The sequence below is a fragment of the Cyanistes caeruleus genome, chromosome Z (assembly GCF_971803275.1).
Source record: "Cyanistes caeruleus chromosome Z, bCyaCae1.hap1.1, whole genome shotgun sequence".
In the NCBI taxonomy this organism is placed as follows: Eukaryota; Metazoa; Chordata; class Aves; order Passeriformes; family Paridae; genus Cyanistes; species Cyanistes caeruleus.
Window position 1 is genome coordinate 31,882,866 of NC_141732.1, and position 11,687 is coordinate 31,894,552.

At 38.9% G+C, this 11,687-nt stretch overlaps 1 protein-coding gene across 2 annotated transcripts in view; it reads right to left on the minus strand.

Moving 5' to 3' along the window:
* LINGO2 (leucine rich repeat and Ig domain containing 2) overlaps positions 1–11,687 on the minus strand; it is a 487,296-nt gene that overhangs the window by 159,258 nt on the left and 316,351 nt on the right. For both annotated transcript variants that reach the window (XM_086869686.1, XM_086869687.1), the window contains one exon: positions 5,831–5,873. The gene's annotated coding sequence lies outside the window, so the exon portion shown is untranslated. The remainder of the gene's footprint in view (positions 1–5,830; positions 5,874–11,687) is intronic.

An 11,687-nucleotide genomic window follows, 5' to 3' on the forward strand; every position in this document is an offset into this window, starting at 1 on the left:
GAAAAATCCTCTAAATATGTCCAGCACTGTAAAAAAGCCTGCTTTCTAATACCTCAAATTATGTTAGAAAGTTTATTCTCCAGCCAATTTTGGTCTCAAAAGAAAAGGAAAACTACTTAAAATTAGAAAAACCTAAAATAGAAGAAGTAGATGTGAATGGTAATTAACAAAGTGAGGGTAGGTACTTGTATCTAAATATCAAGAGATGGAGTAGTAGGCAAAATTCCCACTAATATGCTAACCCAAACCCATATACCTGTGCTAACAAATGGAGATCACCTGATAGTTCAGGATACCACAAAGGAAGCTTCCTCCTTCAGAAAGGTCCAAAGCCATCCTTCACTGGATTGGAGGGTAAAACAAGGGAAGAGAAAGACAGAGTGTGGAGTAGACTATGTGCAAGGCAAGCATTGGCTGAGAGGTATCAAGAGATTTCAAGGATAAAAAGTGAAATATGTGGCCACAGGTGGCTTTACAAGATCTCCTATAAATAATTAAGCTCTGAAGACAGAACAGGAAAAAAAAAAAAAGTGAATGAAAAGGTATGTTTTACCCCTTGTTTTGCTGTTTTGGGCTGGGATGGGGTTAGTTTTCTCCCTAGCAACTATGGGGTTCTGTCTGTATTTGTTCTGGTATTGCTAACACAGGCATATTTTTGCTACTCCTGAGCAATGCTGTGACAGAAACAAGGCCTTTGTTGCTTCTGAGCTATGCCACCAGTGAGGAGGTTGAGGGTTGAAAAAACAACAGAAAGTTGGGAGGTGACACAGCTGACCCCTGATGACCCAAAGGATATCCCACACCATATGGCATCAGGCTCAGCATATAAAGTTGGAGGAAGAGGAGGCAGCATTTGGAGTGACGGCATTTGTCTGCCCAATTCTACATTAGGCATGATGGAGCCCTGCTTTCTTGGAGATGGCTGAACAGCTGCCTGTGGATGGGAAGCAGTGAATGATTTCCTTGTTTTCCTTTGTTTTACCAATTGAACCATCTTCATCCTAGTCCAAAAAAAAATTACTCACATTTATTCTTCAGGAGGGAGAGAAGGAGTGGCTATATGAGGCTTAGTTGCCAGCCAAGGTTAAACTATGGTGTCTGACAATTATGTTTCATAGATCAGATCCCCCACAAAAATCAATGGAGCAAGAAGATAACAACACAAAATCCAACAGGAATAAATGAGGAGCGGAGGTCTGTAGAGAAATCCCAAGGAAAAAATATTGAGTGACAAAGAGAAACAATGTAATGAGAATTCAGCAGGACTTACATGAATAAATTAAGAATCAACACAAAATGGGGAATTTTATATATATATAAAATTATAAGTTTTCAAAAAAGGAAAGGTTGAACACTGATAACATCCACTGCTTGCCAGCAATTTTTGACTCAGAATACAGGGCAGAGCTCTAGATCAGGAGAGCTCATAAATGAAATTTAGATCACTGTGAAGAGTAAAAGTGAAAAAAAAAAAATGTGTTATTTAGGAATTACTTTTCTTGTCATCTTCTAAAGATTACTTTTAGCAGACTCACTTGTGTGTACTGCCCCTTTTTCCCTTACTTTTTTGAGGAAAAGATGATTGATTTTCAAGGATCACCTCTGTCAGGCTTAGGGGTGTTTTGCCTCCACATACAGAAGTTAACAAGAGTTCACCTTCACTAATTTCAAGATGACACAAAACAGGAAGGAATGGTTGATAGATCAGATGGATCTACTGCTATTTAGAGAGCATTAACTGTCTGGAGTACTGCGTCAACAGGAACTTCAAGCAATTCAGTAAAGGGAAATGCAAACCCCTGTATCTGAGGGGGGTATACTGTATACTTCCAGTATAAGTGTGTCATGGGGGTTGACTGGATGGAAACCAGATCTGCAGAGAAGAACCTGGAGTTCCTGGGAGATGAGCTGACAATACTGCAGCATGTTACCATTGCAGCAAAGAGGGTCTGCATTAGCAGAACTGTTGTTTAAACATCAAAGCATCTGGCCCTTTCCCTCTGCTCACACCTGGTGAGACAGACAGGGGGCTGTGCACAGCTCTGCCCTCTCCAAAACAAATTATTACATGGACACACTAGAGCAACTTCAGCTCTAATCTTTATCATATTTTTTTAATGGTGCTAATGGAATGACAGTCACTCCTGTAACAGGAGATAAAGATAACAGAACTGAGCTTGTCTTACATGAGGAGTGGGTGACAGTGGCTGGCACTCTCCAGCATGGAGTAAAAGGACTTGGGGGAATCTAATCAATATGTACAAATATATATCAGGAGAATCTAATCAATATGTACAAATATATATCAGGAGCATCTGAAGAAGATGAAGTTAAACTCTTTGCAATACTGCCAGCTGGCAAGACAAGAGACAATTGCAAACTGAAATAAATGAAATTCTGTCTAAACATAAGAAAATAATTTCAACTGTGATGTCGTTTGAACACTGGAGTAGGTTGCTCAGGAGATTGTGAGGTTATCATCCTTTGAGATACTCAAAATCTGACTGTATGTTGTCCCAAGTTACCTACTATAGTTGATACTGCTTTGAGAAGGGCACTGAACTAGACTCTCCAGAGATGCTTACTGCCCTCATCCATTTTGTGATTCCATGAACTACTATAAAATGGTTGAAAGAATGAAAAAAAATCAACAGCTTCTGCTTACTTGACAGTACTTTGAAATGCATCAGTGTAATCTGTGTTATTACATATTCTTTTACAACTGTAAAAAAAGAGAAAATTTATTTTATATTTATTTTATTCTTTATTCTGCTAAGAGAGTGAGTTTAGTGCAAGAATATTAGCTGTGACTTTTGAAGTCAAAGCTATTCAACAAAACTGGCATTTAGATAAAGAATCTGCACAAGAAGGACATGCCACTATATCTATCCCTCAGAACCCTATTTAAGTAGACAGGTTTAATATTTAACATCAATTTCATTCTCTACTTGTTCATTTTTACCATTACTACAATCCAATTTTTGAAAGTGAACTGAGGTAATACTGGAGAGACAGTAAAGGAAAAGTCTGGAGAATACTTTTAAAAGCATAATGACAGAAAAGAAACAACTAATTGTGTGATAATTAGTAGGGGCCAGCAAAACCAAAGAAGAAAGGCATGCAAAATAAACCTACATATTCTGTTGCATTTCCACCACTGTGAAAACAAAATAAATGAAGTGGCTACATTTTGTACATTCTTTGTTCAGGGATGTTTCATGGAAGCAGAATCCAAATTTCCATATATGAGAGGCTTAATGATATTACTGGTGACAGCACTCTGCTATTTCTTTACACCTTGGGAGTTTGAACCGTGATCACTGGAGATTCCACTCAGGTTTGAGAATTACACTGCTAATTGCAGTTATTAGCATTTTGCTAGCCTTGCTTAGCAATTTCATGACTATGTCTGGGTCTCAAAGAAAGAAATGAGAGATGTGGAGAACTGCTCTTTGGCTCATTCTGTGTACACTCTGGGGAGATATTCATCTCTTCCAATATTCTTTATCATAATTTTTTCATAGTGCTAATGGAAAGAGAGTCACTCCTGTAACAGGAGTTTCATGCTGTATCTTACAGTATAAATGGTATGGACCATTAACTGACCCAAGGGTTTAATATTTAAATCAAGAGTGCAGACAAAGGGTGGGGAAAAAGCTGGCTGAGAGAAAAGAACATGGAAGCAATATAATATCAGTTCTGATAACTTGTTCTAAATGCTCATTCTGAATTTTAAGACCTTTTGCTGGGTTTGTGAAAGAGTGATTTCAGAGGTAACATAGCAACAAAATGAGAAGAAAGTTGAAAGGCACTTGGAACAAAGAGTGGGAACTTTCAGAATAGAAAGTATTGTGATAGTACCATTGCAATCTCTTGTTACAAGTTTGGAGGTCTTTTTGGATCTATAGTGTACAGTAAGAAAAAATTCAATATAAAAAAGACCTCAACCATAATTCAGCAATATCCTGGATCCCAGAAAAATGACCAGTTTGTTTTCAAGGGTTTTTTCAAGTTTGTTTCAAGGTTTTCAAGGGCATTCAAAGGATATTCAAAATTTTCACTGTTCTCTAACACTACTGTAATCAGCCTGGAAAAGAAGAAAAAGGAGGGAGGGAGGTAGGGGAGTAGGAAAGGCAGGCAGGCAGGCAGGCAGGCAGGCAGGCAGGCAGGAAGGCAGGCAGGCAGGCAGGCAGGCAGGAAGGCAGGCAGGAAGGCAGGCAGGAAGGCAGGAAGGCAGGAAGGCAGGAAGGCAGGCAGGAAGGCAGGAAGGCAGGCAGGAAGGCAGGCAGGCAGGCAGGCAGGCAGGAAGGCAGGCAGGAAGGCAGGCAGGAAGGCAGGAAGGCAGGAAGGCAGGAAGGCAGGAAGGCAGGCAGGAAGGCAGGAAGGCAGGCAGGAAGGCAGGCAGGCAGGAAGGAAGGCAGGAAGGAAGGAAGGCAGGAAGGCAGGAAGGCAGGAAGGCAGGCAGGAAGGAAGGCAGGAAGGAAGGAAGGCAGGCAGGCAGGAAGGCAGGAAGGCAGGAAGGAAGGCAGGAAGGCAGGAAGGAAGGCAGGAAGGAAGGCAGGAAGGCAGGAAGGCAGGAAGGAAGGCAGGAAGGCAGGCAGGAAGGCAGGCAGGCAGGCAGGCAGGCAGGAAGGCAGGCAGGAAGGCAGGCAGGAAGGCAGGAAGGCAGGAAGGCAGGAAGGCAGGAAGGCAGGAAGGCAGGAAGGCAGGCAGGAAGGCAGGAAGGCAGGCAGGAAGGCAGGCAGGCAGGAAGGAAGGCAGGAAGGAAGGAAGGCAGGAAGGCAGGAAGGCAGGAAGGCAGGCAGGAAGGAAGGCAGGAAGGAAGGAAGGCAGGCAGGCAGGAAGGCAGGAAGGCAGGCAGGAAGGCAGGAAGGCAGGAAGGAAGGCAGGAAGGAAGGCAGGAAGGCAGGAAGGAAGGCAGGAAGGAAGGCAGGAAGGCAGGAAGGCAGGAAGGCAGGAAGGCAGGCAGGAAGGCAGGCAGGAAGGCAGGCAGGAAGGAAGGAAGGCAGGCAGGAAGGAAGGAAGGCAGGAAGGAAGGAAGGAAGGAAGGAAGGAAGGAAGGAAGGAAGGAAGGAAGGAAGGAAGGAAGGAAGGAAGGAAGGAAGGAAGGAAGGAAGGAAGGAAGGAAGGAAGGAAGGAAGGAAGGAAGGAAGGAAGGAAGGAAGGAAGGAAGGAAGGAAGGAAGGAAGGAAGGAAGGAAGGAAGGAAGGAAGGAAGGAAGGAAGGAAGGAAGAATACTAAACCACTGTTGTGTTTTAAGCCCAGTTAAGAGCCTCACATAGCCTCATTCTCAATTGTTAACTAATTTCTGAGAGTGTAAATTCTTCTTCCCTTCCCGTTTCCCCTTTCCTTTCTTCTTATCCACAGTGTTGGATCTAACACCTTATTTTATAAAAATGTAAGGACTAGGTTCTCAAATGATGAGTTACAGGAACACGACCTTTGATACACAATTGATCAAAATGAAGGCTCAGTAGAGAAAAAATTAATTTAATCATAGAGAGATTGTATTTTTCTTTCTCTTTCAGATGTCATGATTTACAAATATAAATCAGAAAACAGAACAATACTTACCAGTTCATAATTTTTAAAGCTATTTCATCTATTTAAGAATGATGACATGTATGACCTGTGACTCACTTGCCAACCAAAAGAACAAAGTATACATACATCCCACTTTCCCATATAGAGAAAAAAAAAAATGTTAAGAATTGAAAACATAAGACCAAAAATAATTTAATTTTTAAATCTCTTGCAACATATACTCAAACAGTAATAAAAGGTGTACTCAGATCAAGTTGTTTTACTATGGAAATTATAAATAACATACCTTAAGTCTTAGTGGGTTCAAGTCCTGGAGACAATCACTGCACCTTTGAAAATAAAATTCATCTGTTAAAACTATTGTAATTAATTCAGTTTAGGATAAAAATCCCTGTCCTCTGAAAGCTTTTATTTAGTACAGTTTTCAAGCTGCCTTAGTACCTAGCAGCATGCTCTTGTCTAATTTCCAGATACCTTCAAGATATGAGTGCAATTTGCTCAGTCCCTCAGTTCCTTTTCTGAGTTTTCCAAGAAGAAGGTTCACTGTACTATCCAATCTTCCCCAGACCAGCTTCCCTTCCTGCATTTCCAATAATTTTTTTTAAGAAGCCTAGCAAGAAATATTTCTAAAGCAACTATTTTATGAAGTATCAACTATATTTTGTAGTCCCTCTGCAGTACTGTTTACTGCAGCAGCAGTTAACCAACAAACTGTTCAAGAATAAATACTAATCCCATAGATGACAGAAAGAAAATACCTAGCACCAACTTCTTACTCAGCTTTCTTGGAATGAAGGAGAATGTAGTGACTGGACTTTTGGTTTACCAGTGTCAGCACATTGGACAAAGCATTGGAGGCAGAGCACTGGGGACAGATTATTTTGCTGAGGAACACCTTGATAAGCCTTTTCTCATCCTAACTTTTGTTTGGCATGTTATGTGAATGACTTCACACTCTCTCATACTCTCTTTTGGAAGAATCATTGGGACATATCCTTTGCTCCTCTATTTGTGCAGTGATTTCAGCCAGAAAAAAAAAAAAAAATTATAGTATTTAAGTATCTTACACTTTGAGTTCAAGATTTCAAAACCCCATTGGCAAACAGACAATGCCAGCATATTTTTTTCTGAGAGAAGAATACTTCCATGGTACTGTGTCCTTGCCATCCTTTGTTCTACCCTAGACATATATTCATAAGTATATGCTTATATTACTGTAAATATATACAGACTTGTATATGTATGTATATTACTTTGGCACTTTTTTTTTAAATACTGCCTGAAAACATTTGTTTATTCCCCATCCCTTTGAGAACATCTTAATTTGTAAAATACTGGACTTGCCACATCCAATTTTCTGTAAGTGTGAATTTAGCTGCCCCCCTTGAAATATGATTAAGCTATAGTCCAAGTACACTACTGTTATTACAGTACTTGCCTTATTACAATATAGATAGCAAAACCATCCTAATTGCCTTAATTTCACTGGTTTATAGTTTTATAGCAAAATACACAGTTTTATGGCGATGATTCAAGATACTTCCTTTATGTTCATATCATTAAAAGGTCTCTGTAAAACCCATCACAGTGGTGTAAGAATCAGAGTAACCTTGTCTCTACAGCAGTTGTTTCATTGGCCAGCACAAGGAAAAGTGTATTTACTCACCTTAGACAACCTGACATGTGTCTTATTAGAAAGAAGGTTTGATTTTTTGGTGTACCAAAATTATAATTTTCTCATTAAATATATGTTTGTACATATAGATCATCATGCCAGTAACTTATTTAAAGACATTGAAACTTCTGACAAACACTTTCAATTGCATTAACTTGGATACAAAAAAGTAAATTTGTTGCAGAAAAGTAATATTAAAAAAACAAACAAAATAAAACAAAAAAAAGCCCCACCCAAGGCTAAAATTTGTGTATTTGAATTAATTGTCTTGAAAATAAACCTGAAACAAATGCACTAATTTCAAGGAAGCAGACCTTCCTTCTAACCGGAATGATCCAGATAAACACTGAGAGGTTTTGCAACAGTATGAAAAAATACCCTCTAACTATGAAGAAAAGAAAGCATTTGAAGAATGCAATTTTTTAGCTATAGAATACATATGTCTCTATCTCCACATAAGCAGAGAACTTAGTATTATCAAGCTTCTTGTTGTAAAGCTTTCTTTCTGCTGTACATATTACAGGTATCTGATTTTAAGTCCGTATTCCCAATTTTTTGCAGATGTTCTTTTTGAAAATTCCACAACTCTTGTTCCATTATATTATCTACAAAATGTTCTTCAGTCATTCGGGTTGAAATGGTGGTTTCATCTTCAGCTGATATAACAGCTAATGTTAAAAAAGTTGCCAACTTGGTTTGTACTTAGCTGAAGTCAATAGAGAAAAAAAGATTACCAGCGCTCTCACAAGTCTTGATCCTCCAATTACTGTATTTTTGACAATGATGTATATCTTGGATTGTTGACACAACAACATTGAAGCCAAGACTATCAGCTCCCTTAATCACTAAAGAGAAAGTAGCTGATATCCTTCAGTGATGACTACACTACATTTCACTACGGAACATCACTTGTTAACATTAACATATATACTGAAACATTTAATTGATTAAAAAAAAACCCCACAACTTTCCTGTGCTTAGAACAATCTCACAAGAGACCAACATACTTCACGCACCTAGTCAATTTATTTCATCTCAAAAACTAATTAATTCACTTTCTGGCACACTGTTCAAATGCAAAAATAGAAGTTGTGATTTGTAAAACAAAAAGAGGGTTACATATATCAACACGTCAGTGGTGGTGGGATCAGTTTACTCCAAGGAGCAATGGGCTATGGACTGGATTTTCTTTTGTCTGCTAGTTGTGACCCTATATTTCTTTGAAACAAGATGATATCAGTGATGGAGTTGAGACAGTTTTGTGCCAATGGCAGAACAAGATGCAGTATGATAAATCATGAAAGTATCCAGGGTATGACTGTTCAGTTGGTGAAGGATTTACAGCCTATGCTAGGTCGAAATTTCTGCCAAGGGTTGTGATGATGTTATAGTTCTAGCGTCCCCACATTTCAAAGAAGCCCTCATTCTCTGCTGGAAGAGCAGCCTTTTGCCACAAAGTTGCCATTTTGCTGATCCTCTGAAAATCTGGCAAAAGAGGTCAAGTTAGGGGGCCTGTGTGCATAAGCAGTAGAGTGAAGGGGAAAATCAAACTGTAGCTGCTCGGAATTGATAACTTGTGACCAAGAAATTACCTGGCATGGGGGACAAGGAAGTCCAACTGCAGAAAAGGTTGAACTGGCTGGACAGAATTGGAACAGGACTCCCTGAAAGGGAGTGAAGTTTCCTGTGGGAATGAGGGACATCACAGAGTTACCTTGCAACAATCACTCAGACACCACCTTTGGGCAGCCGAGCTGGGATGGAGAATGGATACAATATCAGGCTGATGTTCATGGTATTGGTACCACTGAATGTGTACATTCCTGCTGTGCCTCTGCATGCTCTAAGTGGAACAGCTGATGGTGATAAGACTGTCCAATGCACTTCACATTAAATCTCCTCTATTTAAGCACAAACTTATGTTTAACTCAGCTCAAGGCATGCTACAAAATTTCCCCAACAAGGGACCTGTGAATTAGTGGTTGAAAACATACAGATTATACCTGCACAATTGACTGGACAATAAACATGATATTTCCACACAAAGGATGGGTTTGTCTCACCCACAGTTATAATATGAAACTGATTTTAGTTTGATGATGAAGCTCTTGGACATTTCAGGCATGCTACTGATCTCTAGTGGGGTGCTCTGTGAATATTTATCAAATATGTTTATTTTTGACTAAATTGTCTCATATAAAATGAAAATATATTGTGTACTTGGGCAAGTACTTTTTATGCATCCTATTGTATGTAGCAGAACGACAATACGAATTTCTTTTAACATTAGACTTTGCTGTCTCCACTGAAAACAATAGAGAAATACCAGCCTGCAATAGTCAGTTGAGTGATCTATAGAAATAAATTTCCTTAGCTAAAAACAATTAGAAATGTAATACTGAAGGCAGAGATCTCACAATAACTAAGAGGTAATTACTAAGCTTGTTCTGTATCTGATAGACAAAGACTTTGAAAGGAAATTAAATCACTGATTTATTTTCCAAGAGTTAGATGCCAAATAAGATCATATAATTACAGATGAATTTTTATCCTCATTTTATATCTAAAATCATGTCTAGCATGAAGATTGCAAAAGCAAGGAAAATTGTGTATTTATTTCAAGGAAAAACAATGGAGATTCACTTTCCACACACAAAGGCTGGTACAGTCTTGCAGCTACAGGAAGATAAAAATTATTCAGCCCCAATGAACTCATCTACATCCACAGGAAAATTTCGCACTAAGTTAAGCATGCATCACCAGGACCCTCTGACAGGAATTAACATCACAGCCACAGAAGGAATGCACTGATGGCAAAATGTGCTTTAGGAAGGTACATAACCAGCAGATTCCCATGCTGGTCACATCACATCCCTTTTCATAGCATCCGGTCTTAACAGGCATTAGCTCCTCAACATTCTTTACCCATACAAAGCCTCCACCATTTCTTCATTCTTTGTGGCATAGTCACATTCTTCACTGACAGCTGCTTCTCATATTTTAAAAGACCTTTCAAGTAACACTCTGTCATATGAACATGTACATTTCCTGACACAAGGCTGAGAACAATGTAACTAACATTTCATTACTAAATGGAACAAAAAAATGCTATGTTCATCTACATCCACTACACCTAAAAAATTCCATCTTTCACCAAGAAAACTGAGTCCACTTAGACCTTGATGTGCTATAGATGGATTTCTGCTGAGTTAATCACAGCATTAATACTGAAAAGCCAGGACTTACCTTAGTGCTGGTAACTTTGTATTTAAGCCAAGGTTATGGAAAATGAGAGTAATGGACCTCATGGAACTGAAAAAGCACTCATAATAGTAGCAGAAAATGAAGCTAAGTCAAATCTATGGGAGTACAGTAGAACTTTTGAAATTCATGGCTTTATCAGAAAGTGGTATGCTGCTGTGAACAATTGAAGTTCTGTGGAAATTTTTTGAGAGGACAGTGACATAAATTTTGCTTAATTTTTCTTAAATTTTGCCTGGGTCATAGCCACAAAACAATACCTGAGGACCAAATTCCTAGGAGCAGACCCATTTCTGCTCCAATAACTAGGAGCAGACCAATTTGTTTTGTGCTTTCTATATTGTGTATAGGGTTATTACGACTTTAATAAAATCATCTACCTCCCCTGCTCAGCAGTGCAGGTGTAGCAGTGCATTTCAGCAGCTAGACAGCAAATACATTCAGGAAGGATAAAGGCCTTTTGTGCATGCAGGTGTTCTTTACAGACAATAAGCTTTAGCTCTTCATGGAAAGACTGCAGGATCTTGCAGCAAAATGTGAGGGTGTCGTGGTTTTAAAGCAGTAACTAAAAAATTACTAGAAAACCTACTTATTTCTTGCTGTGAGATATGGACTAGAACAAGAACAAAACAGGCTTAAAAATTAAAAGGAATAAAGAAAGTTTATTAACAAAAACTATAAGAATAAGAAAACCAGAATAAAACTTCCAGAAAACTTTTTTCACCTGCTACCCAACCATTCTTTTGTTCACATGACAACATAGAGACAAAAACTTTGGTGTTTAAAACAGTCCCAATTCTTGCTAGTCTTCTCATCAATCTTTGTAGAGAAACAGAAATCTTTTTCTGCTAATCTATGGAGTTTCTCACAAGAAAACTATTTCTGTTACAGCTTTTTATTTTTCTGATGCCAGCTGCCCAAAAATCTGTCATCAGTTCACTCTTCCCATTTCACATCACTCTGAGGTGTGTTATGGGTCATGAGTCTAGGGATGTCATTTTTAAGGATGAGTTATTCAAAGGTAAAAGTTCTCTTCATTTGTCTCTGTGAGCCTCTCTGGAAACAGAAGTTTTCTCTTTGCCTCTACAAAGCTGCAAATCTTCAACTATTACTTCTCTCTCTCTGTTCCAGCACCTCACTGTATCAAAACTACTTTACTTTTTGCTCAAAATCCACACTTTTAACTACTCTATTCCTCCCTATATAC